At 38.3% G+C, this 10602-nt stretch overlaps 1 long non-coding RNA gene across 6 annotated transcripts in view; it reads left to right on the top strand.

The window, feature by feature from the left end:
* The window catches only part of LOC102499253 (uncharacterized), a 99033-nt gene that overhangs the window by 33111 nt on the left and 55320 nt on the right, over positions 1 to 10602 (top strand). For 5 of the 6 annotated variants that reach the window (XR_001371191.1, XR_001371189.1, XR_336134.1 and 2 more), the window contains exon 2: positions 3988 to 4136. The exons of the other annotated variant lie outside the window; for it this stretch is intronic. This is a non-coding gene — a long non-coding RNA (uncharacterized LOC102499253). The remainder of the gene's footprint in view (positions 1 to 3987; positions 4137 to 10602) is intronic. 6 annotated transcript variants of the gene reach the window in all.

Raw genomic sequence — 10602 nt, 5'->3', positions numbered from 1 at the left:
TCTTTCCCTTTCTAGAAGAATGCTGCTTTCATCCCACCCCAGTTTCCCCCGTGGTAATTCTTCTCTTACTTTCTATGGGACTTCCACTCCTAAACACATTAAACCACTTCATCCAAGATACCATGCAACAATTGGCCCTAAAACAGGCTGAAGACATCTTGCTACTTCCGAGGGTACAATATTTACACTTGCATCCAAAGGACCCACACCTCTCCTCATCAACCTAAAAGACAACACCTCTTCTCAGCTTGAAGCAACTCAGAAGATTGACCATTGCCCATAATCCCTTGTCCCACCCTCAATCTATCTTTTGCTTATAAAACATAAAGGTTGGAAAACTTAGACTCTGAAAGGAATTTAGGTAATTTCCCATTGAACATAAGGAGATGGCTGCAGCAACCTTTGACACATATCCTCTGGCCAGAGCCTTCCCTTACTGGCAACCAACACCCATAAATGGGCTGATAAAGTCACAATGGCAAGTAAGCTCATCAAAGTACCAGCCATTCTTGTGACCCTATCCCTCCACCCCTCTGATATAAATACACCACCAACCATCTCCTTCGTAAGCACCTCTGCTCTCTTTCTCTCAATCTCCATAAACTTTCCTTTCTCTCTTAAAAAAAAAAAATGGTGCTTTTGGAGTAGTTTTTTTCCCCATGAGTTTGTTAGAATTTAGAAGACCAAATTGCAACTTCCTGTGATGCTAACAGCAATCTGGGATGCAGAGCAATTGATGAGGATCACTGGAGAAAGGAGCTCAAACTGCCAGGGAAACAGGTTAAGGTCTTGGCTCACCAAGCCAATCATAGATACCAGTTTCATGAACACAGGTGAAATACTGTTTTATTCATTTCAATAAAGGGTCTCGGTGTCATTTTACTTCCTAGGTAGATTTACTGAGCATGATTTTTAACATGGCATGAATCTAGAGCACTCTCAGTGCTTACCCATGTTGCTCCTATCTTGAATGCTTCTTTTTCCAAATCTGTTAAACAATCAAACTCCTGTTCAAACATCACCCATCAAGTCTTCCCTGTTTCTCCCAGGCTTATGCATTAATCCCTCCTCAAAGATCTGCCTTCATTTGGCTCAAATAGACTGTGTACTTCATCAGAGATATTTTAGGACTCTGAATATAAATTCACAATCCTAATATAATGCCTGACTCACAGGTGCCCAAGATGATTAACTGTATCCTTTTCCTCTTAGGGATATTTCCAGGTTGCTCCTTAAAACAATAATCTTGGAAGGAGATTTCACATAACATCATTCTGCCCTGGATCTTAGGATACAACTAAAGAGTCCTTTCCTTTATGGAAATCTAAGTTTGGAAATACTTTACTCTCAAAAACTACTTGGGGAAAGAATGATTTCAAGTCACTTTTTTTAAAGATGTGGGACTTAGCTGAAAGATTTTTCAGGGACTTCTCCATCCTCACCATCCTTGACCCTTGAAGAGAAATTGTGATGTAAATAAGAGGATTCTTGAGTAGGAGCCCAGGGTCTGAATTACTCTGCCCAGCTTTATCATTGATTAGCTGAATAGTTTGATTAAGTTGTTCCTTCTCTTGGACTCAGGATCATCATCCATGCACAAGAGGTTTGGTTTCAATGATGTCCAAATACTGCTTCCAAGTCCAACGAATAGTCTTAAAATGTTAGGAGTCTCTATGTCTATGAAATACCAAAGTTGGCAATTCAATTAATATCTGCTCTTCTCATATTAGCTTAGCAGATGGCTTCCGTGCCCCCTGTTGTTTAGGAATTTTTCATCATTAAAATAATTGAGTGGGATGCTGTTTTTATTTCTTTGACCTCTCTTCTCTCCACTGCTCTAATGAAACTCTGCATTGTTGTTTGGCGACTAGATTTCTGGGAAGTTCTTTTTTTGTGCAGTTGCAACATAGAGGTGGAGTGGAAAGGATACTCAAAGAGAAGTCAGGCAATCTGAGTTCTAGCCCAGTTCAGCCACTAACTAGCTCTCTGGCCTTGGGCTTATTGCTTCCCCTCTTAGAGTCTTCATTTTCTCACATGTTAATTGGGGAAATGAGTCCATACTAGATAAACTGTATTTTTTTTTTAATTCTTGCATTCTATGAATTCTAAGCAATGACATTTCTCTGGAGAGTGAGGGCTGATTGGAATCTTCATGTCACACTACTTCAAATGCCACACAATTAGTAATGGCATTCCAGCAATCAACTCCCTGCCTTGTCCCTACCTCCTGCCTGCCTACATTAATGTCATTTTCAGAGCCTTCTGTTTAGAGAAACACATCAGTCCAAGACTAACTGGCATCATTCTATCAATGTCAAAGGAAACCAGAGGAGTCTCTTTACTTAGAATTCTCCCAATTCCCTTCTGTAAGGTAGGAGGGATGTACTCACTTGTCTTCAACTTCTGAAACTCTTCTAGTGTCTGGAAGTTCATCCTGACTGTATTCTCTTTGGTTTCCATGTCTTCAGGATGTGAGTTTATTTGAGGAATCCTATCAAAAACAATAGTTTTCTACATTCTAAGATACTTGTGGATACATCAAGCCAACTAACTTGTAACCATAGTGTTAAAAACACTGAGCTTGAGAAGAAAAAGAAAGGAAGGTTCTCTTTTATGTAAGCTCCAATATCATGTTCAGTTTAAGAGCACAGACTCTGAAGGATCACTGCCTGGTTTTGAATCTTATTTGCTATGGAGTCAACCAAGTGGCAGAGGGAAATCTGTTTTTCTCTCTCTCTGTTTTCTTATCTGTAAATGGAGCCGGTAAATAAAAGTATCAACTTCATAAGATAAAGTTAAATAATGCATGTTAATTAATGTAGTGCTTAAGACATGACTGATTTAATGCATGTAGTTATGTATTTATTTGTTGTTTAAGACAGAGTCTTGCTTTATCGTGATCCATCTTGTCTCAGCCTCCCAGCTGAGATAGCAGACTCATCACCATGCCAGGCTCTTTTCTGGACAGGGTCTTGCTATGTTACCAAGGCCATCCTGCTTTGGCCTCCACAAGTTGCTGGGATTACAGGTCATAATACTGTGCCAAACCACACATGATATTATATGACAATGTTTAACATTATTTTTGGTTAACCAACATGCAATATCCTCCTTTAGCTGATTAAGCCAATCATCTATTAGCAGTTTGGTGACAATTCATCCCTACCCACCTCCTAGTAGCCTTGGTCCTCTGGGCTCTTTTGTCTAGAATCCTATGAGATCTTACTGACCTTGGATGATGATTATATAAAGCGTTTTTCGGGAACCAGCAGTTAGCGTAATGGCTATGTCGCTGGACTCCCACGTAGTCGACCGCGGTTCGTGTCCCGGACCCGGTGGCTTAAAACTCACGCCGGGCGCGTGTGCGTGCGTGCCCAAGATCCCGAGAGGAGAATGGAGGAGAAGGGATTGCGGCGTGACCATCCCCCCTGGGGGGTGATTTCTCGCTTTCTGTCTCTATGTCTCTCTCTGTCTGTCTGGCGAGCGCACGCGCCCTATAGCGAAAATCTCTCAAAAAAAAAAAATAAATAAAGCGTTTTTCTATTAAGGAGGTCTTTTCTAAAGAACTGAGCAACAGTATCTTTGGTGCTTGATATGGTCTAAGAATAACCTCGATTTGCAAAGGGGGTAGGGGCCCAAGAAGTATTTCCTTGATCTTAGTCTAGAGAAAAAGGTGAACATTAGGTGGAGGAAAGAAGTGACTAAATATGAAAATGTAATGCTGCTATGTCGCTGGACTCCCACGTAGTCGACCGCGGTTCGTGTCCCGGACCCGGTGGCTTAAAACTCACGCCGGGCGCGTGTGCGTGCGTGCCCAAGATCCCGAGAGGAGAATGGAGGAGAAGGGATTGCGGCGTGACCATCCCCCCTGGGGGGTGATTTCTCGCTTTCTGTCTCTATGTCTCTCTCTGTCTGTCTGGCGAGCGCACGCGCCCTATAGCGAAAATCTCTCAAAAAAAAAAAATAAATAAAGCGTTTTTCTATTAGGGGAACCCTCCTCTCAACACTTTTTCATCATCCTGTGATGCTTTAACTCCTGACTTGAGTAACCAAGAAGCTCACAGCTACCTTTTCAAGAGAGAAGAAACTAACCTCAGAACTGTGCAGCTTTAATCATTACTTCCAATGTGCACTCAGTAAGTATGAGGTACATAATCTATACACATTCAAAGCATCTTATTCTATTTGAAGAGAAATGTCCTTCATGTATATAATTTGCAGAATAGAGGCCTGTGTTAATTGTTCAGCAGCCAATTTCATTTCCTTCTCTCCCTATTTCCTTCTTTTAATATCAACAGCTGGGACTGCAGCATGCAGCAAAAGAATTAAAACTTTCTCATGGGGGGGAAGTAGAAGCAATTCATTTAATGTGTTTTATCGATTGTATGGTACATTTACTCCATGGTTCAAGACTCCACATGTCTGATCTCTTGAAGGCAAGTCCAAATCACTTATAGCATCTTTATGGAAATTCAAAATTAAATGGAAATATGACTATGAGCACATCAGCTAAAAAGCATTGGCTACTAATGGGAAATTTTGCTTTCATTTTTTGCCCTCCTCCTCGTTCACTGTATCATCTTTCATAACAACGTCCTTGAAGAAATATCCCTTAGGCCTTCCCTATGATAGCTCTTGGAAGGCCAGCTTTGGTAAAAGGCAGTAAATATGTCTGGACTATAGAACTAAATTTAACAAGATACTTGATATTGGGAATGCTCCACCATGCATAAGCAAGCAATCATTTGTAAAACCAAACTGTGCTGAATATAGAAGTTGCCTGTATTTGTAAAAAATCAAAATATGTGTTTAACAACACCCAAATTGTGCAAACACTATGGTTCCTGTTAATCAGTACAGAGAAGCATTGTGGCATCTCACGGCATTTCTGTGAGAACCATCCTCAACAGTTTTGGCAGTTATCTCCAATTAGCTATGTAGGTTTTGTATCTGGAGAGAACAATGCAAATTATGATCAAGGTGAAGAGCCAAGTCATATAAAGGAATTTGGAATTGGGTGCCAGTTCTGGGAATGATACATAAGATGCCAGAATTCAGAAGGATGTGGAGTGGAATGGAATGTGATTTCTGAAGACAGCTGGAGCAAGACAGTCATGCCTAAGATTATCCATCAAAATAGGATAAAGTTGCATTTAATTATCTAGTTACTGTCCTGAGAGTGGCCCTGACGTGGACTCTGCTATGTCCTAATCCAGAAAGGAATTGTCACATGTATGTTAATGGTGATTTAGATACTTTCAGGAATTAATTTGTCATGAACAAGACATGGACTGAGAGACATTACGACAAAGGACAAAAAAAGCAGAGGATGGAGGTCCTGAGAGATGATAAACTTTCCAGAAATGATTTCTCTTTTTTTTTGCCTTTTCTAACTCCTTGCTGAAAGACCAATAGCTGGGCTCATCTTGCATGCAACTGAAGAATTAAGACTTTCTCGTAGGAGGAAGAAAACCAAAAGCAATTCGTTTAATGCATTTTATTGATTATATGGCTCATATACATCCTGAGTTAAAGATACCACATGTCCATTCTCCTGACGGCAAGTTCAAATCATCCTTGGCATCTTCATAGTGTCTTTCCCTTTTATAGCAGAAAGTAAAGGAGAAAAAGGGGAGAGAGAGAAGAGGAGAAAATGAGAGAAAGTTAAAAAGAGAAAGATAGAGAAGAAGCTTAGGAAAAATATATAAGAACTGAAAGGACTAAGTACTTTAAAGCAAAGACAAAATTGGGAAAAGGACAGACTGCTAGTGTAGTGCCGTCTTTAGGATAAAGGTCGCAGAGAGTTCAGGGATTTCACAGTCTAGTGTAAGGAAGAATAATCCTTTGAAAGATTTTGGATATTCTGATGCCTAGTACCAAAGAAGCAGCCCCTAAAAGGTCTTCTTTTCTGCATGGAAGGGGGATGATGAGAAAAGAGGTTGTGGTTAACTTATGGGTAACTGATAGCACTAAGAAAATAGACTTTAGTTTTACATCTAAGCCTCTTGCCCAGTTAGGGTGCGGGTCTGGGCCTCTTTGTTCCTTGAGACCAGCCTTTTATCTCTCAGCCACAGTGAAAGAAGAAGCAGTGAAGAAGTAGGCAGCTTTACATCCAAGATCCATGCCCAGCTAGGGTGTCAGTCAGGGCCCACAGTGCATGGTTTTAGATATTATCCCTACATTCTCATCTCTCAGTTTGATCCCCTGCCACATAACAACCCAATAGGTCTAGGTATATAGAAGCCAAACAACTAAGTAGGGTGAGGCTGTGGAAAAATTCTCTTCCACATCCATGTCAGCAAAAGGAGAAAGAAAACCTCTGTGTAAACTTGAACCCAAAACTTTGATTGAGGATATCACACTACCACAGTAGAAGAGAAAAACTGGCATGTAGCTAATTCAGATCAAGTTCAGATCAAAGGGAAGCATAAGTACATACAACTAAAGGTATCTATACAATCTACATTAAAAATTACAGCAGGGCTTCAGAAACATGAAAAATCCAGGAAATACTTCTCCCTGAAGGGAGCATAAGAACTCATCTCCAACAATAAAAAAGCAGAGGAAATCAGTGAAATGTCAGAAAAAGAATTCAGAGTATTTATGGTAATTAAACTCAATTAGATTCAAGAGAAAACAGGCAATCACCTCCAGATGATGAGAAAATCATTCCAAGACTTGAAGGAGGAACTTCATAAAGAGACAGACTCCATAAAAAGAATCAAATGGAGCTTCAGAAATGAAGACTGTAATGCAAGAAATCAAAACCCCCCTTGAAAGTATTAATAGCAGTTTAGACCATGTAAAAGATAGGATCTCTGATCTGGAAGACATAGACTCTGACTTGAACAAAACCACCAAAAAAAAAAAAAAAAAATTGAGGATAACATATGGGAAATTCAAGACACAATAAATGCCCAAACACCCCCAAGATTCAGAAGGTAAAGAATCTAATAAGAGCATTGAAAACCTATCCCATGAAATACTTGCAGAAAACTTTTCAAATCTAGAGAAACATTCAAACATCCAGATCCAAGAAATACAAAGGACTCCAAATACAATCAACCTAAGTAGATCCTCTCCATGGTATATCATAGCGAGATTGGTCAAAATCACAAAGTCAATTCTAAAAATGGCAAGAGAAAAACATGAAGTTACTTACAAAGATTATCTCAGTAGGCTAATGTTATACCTCTTAAATTATACTATGCAAGCAAGGAAAGACTGGAAAAATATATTAAAGCACTAAAAGGAAAAGAATTTCAACCAAGAATACTACCCAGCAAGACTTTCCTCCATTTGGGAAGGACAAATAACATAATTCTCAGATAAACAAAAACTGGAAGAATTCACCAACACTACACTGGCACTTCAAGAAGTATTGAAGGGAGTCATTGGAAAAGTTGACCTATTTTTTCCTAAACAAAAATGTTTATGACTTTGCCCATGACCCAATATATCAGGAAAACTATAGAGACAAACAGAAATAAGAACAAAAAAGTAATCAAGAACATGGCTAACAAGATGACAGAGACAAATCTGCAAATATCAATAATAACTTGGAATGTTAATGGATTAAATTTTCCATTCAAAAGATACAAACTGGCTGAATGAATTAAACAAAACAAAACAAAACAAAAAACTGGAGCACTCTATTTGCTGCCTACAAGAAACACACCTCACAGACAAAGACAAACATGACTGGAGCCAGCAGGTGCTATAGTGCCTAAGGCATTGGACTCCCATGTGGCTGGACATGGTTCAAGTCCCAGTCCTAGTGGCTATGAAGTGGCATTTTACATAGGGATCAAATTTTGTATTTGATCCCTAAGGAAACAATGCTTACCAACTAATAAATGAGGTTTAAGAACAATTTTTTCTGTTCTCCTCCTCAACATTTTGTTGGAAAAATAGTGTGAAGAAAGTAGCTAACCATACTCATGTTAGTCCTTTAGTTGGGACAAGTGATATAATTACATGTTCTTTTCAGCCTATTCAATTTTATGGCTGCCTTAACTGTCCTCAGTTTGTGTCCATTGAAACATAGTTTTGGATCAGATGTAGTACAAATAAAGTTATCTTGAGACCACTTTGGCAAAGTTTATATGTTAAGCCTTGTAAACATGTTAGGATAACCAACACATACTTTTAAAATTAAATATTTGAGTTTGATGTGATTTAATTTGTCCTTTTCCTTTTGCCCCTGCATTTGAAGTCTTATTTTTTGGATAAAATATTTACCTAAATGAAAAAAAAAATCCAAGAAGAGAGTGGAGGAGAAGGGATTGTGGCCATCCACCCTGGGGGATGATTTCACACTTTCCCTCTCACTGTCTTCCTAAGATGAATGCCCATGCCCTATGGCAAAAACCTCTAAAAAAAAAAAAAAAAAGGACAGAAAGTGAAGGGCTATGAAAAGACATTCCAATATTCCAATGGAAATTTTAGAAAAGACTGGAGTCACAATACTGATATCAGACAAAATCGATTTTAAGACAAAAACTATCAGAAAAGACAAAGAATGATATGATATAGTACTAAAAAGCTAATTCATCAAGAAGATTTAACACTTATAATCATCTGTGCACACAATACTGAAGCACCCAAATGCATGAAAGATAGATTGCTAAATCTAAAAGGAGAGATAGACTGCAGCACAATAATCATTGGATGTCTTAACACTCCACTGTCTCCTTTGGACAGATCACCTGGAAAAATTAGCAAAAAGATACAGGACTGAATGATACCATAAATCAAATGAATTGGATGGACACCTATAGAACTTTTCACCCAATGAACTCAAAATACACATGCAACATTTTCAAAGATTGACCATGTGAGGGACCAGCAGTTAGTGTAATGGCTACGTCACTGGACTCCCATGTAGTCAACTGCGGTTTGCGTCCCAGACCTGGTGGCTTAAAACTCACACCGATCACGTGTACATGCATGACCAAGATCCCGAGAGGAGAATGGAGGAGAAGGGATTGCGGCATGGCCATCCTCCTTGGGGGGGTAATTTCTCACTTTCTGTCTCTCTGTCTCTCTGGGTCTTTCTGGAGAGTGCACATGCCCTATGGCAAAAACTTCTCCAAAAGAAAAAGAAAAAAAAAAAGATTGACCATGTGATAGGGCACAAAATAAGCCTTTACCAATTCAAATGGATAGAAACTATATCCATTTTCTGATCATGATGGAATTAAACTTGAAATTAACTGCAGAAAACAACCTTAAAAATACACAAAAACATAGAAACAATAATAAAAAAATACCAGGAAAAGAAGAAATAATAAAGATTCAAGCAAAAATAAATGAAATAGAGAATAAACAAACTACACATGAACTCTACAGAAAATAAATAAAGCCAAAAGTTGGTTCTTTGAGAAGATAAACAAAATTGACACACCATTAGCTAGACTAATTAAGAAGAACAGAGAAGGACCCAGAGAAATCTAATCAGCAATGAAGCAGGCAATATTATAACAGACATAACACAAATACAAAATATCATCAGAGAATACTAGGAGTGGCTATATTCCAACAAACAAGAAAGTCTAGATGAGACAGACAAATTTGTGGACACATATAATCTACCAAGATTGATTCAGGAAGACATAGAAAGCCTGAATAAACCCATAACAAGCAATGAAATTGAATCAGTAGTAAATAGCTTCCCAACAAAGAAGAGCTCAGGTTTCAATGACTTCACTTCTGACTTCTACAAAATTTTAAAGAGCTAACTTCCATTCTACTCAAACTAGTTCTAAAAATCCAAAAGGAGGGGCTAGTAGATGGCATGGTGGTTAGAGGCACTGGATTCCCACATAGCCGACCACGGTTTGAGTCCTGAACCTGGCTGCTTGCTTTCTCACTTTCCCTTTCTCCCTCTCTGTCTCCCTCTGATAAAATTAAAAATAACAATAACAAATGGAATTAAATAAATAAATATTTTTAAAAAGATCCAAAAGGAAGGAACCTTCCCAAATTAATTCTATGAAGCCTCCATCACTCTTATCCCCAAAATGGACAAAGACATCCCCCAAAATGAAAACTACAGAACAATATCCCTGATAAATGCAGGTGCAAAATATCTCAACAAGATACTAGCAAATCATATCCAATTACACATTAAAAAGTTTATATACTATGACCAGGTATGCTTTATTCCAGGGATGCAGGAATGGTTCAACATACACAAAACCATATATATAATATACTGTATTAACAGAAAGAAAGATAAAAACCATATGATCATTTAAATTGATGTAGAAAAAGCATTTGATAAAATACAACAGCCCTTCATAGTTAAGACTCTCAGCAAAATTGGAATAGAAGGAACATTTATCAACACAGTAAAGCCATATATGAAAAACCTATGGCTAATACCATACTGAATGGGGAAAAGCTAAAAGCCTTTGTACTAAAAACTGAAATAAGATAAGGCTGTCCATTCTCTCTACTACTTGGAAGTCCAAGCCCAAGCAATGAGACAAGAGAATTTTTTAAAAAGGTATTCAAATAGGAGAAGAAGAAGTGAAATTACCTTTATTTGCAGCTGACACAATTATATACATAGAAAACTCCAAAGAATTTATGAAAAAA

The sequence above is a fragment of the Tupaia chinensis genome, unplaced genomic scaffold (genome assembly GCF_000334495.1).
Source record: "Tupaia chinensis unplaced genomic scaffold, TupChi_1.0 Scaffold000627_1, whole genome shotgun sequence".
In the NCBI taxonomy this organism is placed as follows: domain Eukaryota; kingdom Metazoa; phylum Chordata; class Mammalia; order Scandentia; family Tupaiidae; genus Tupaia; species Tupaia belangeri.
This window is presented reverse-complemented; position numbering and strand designations above follow the sequence as displayed.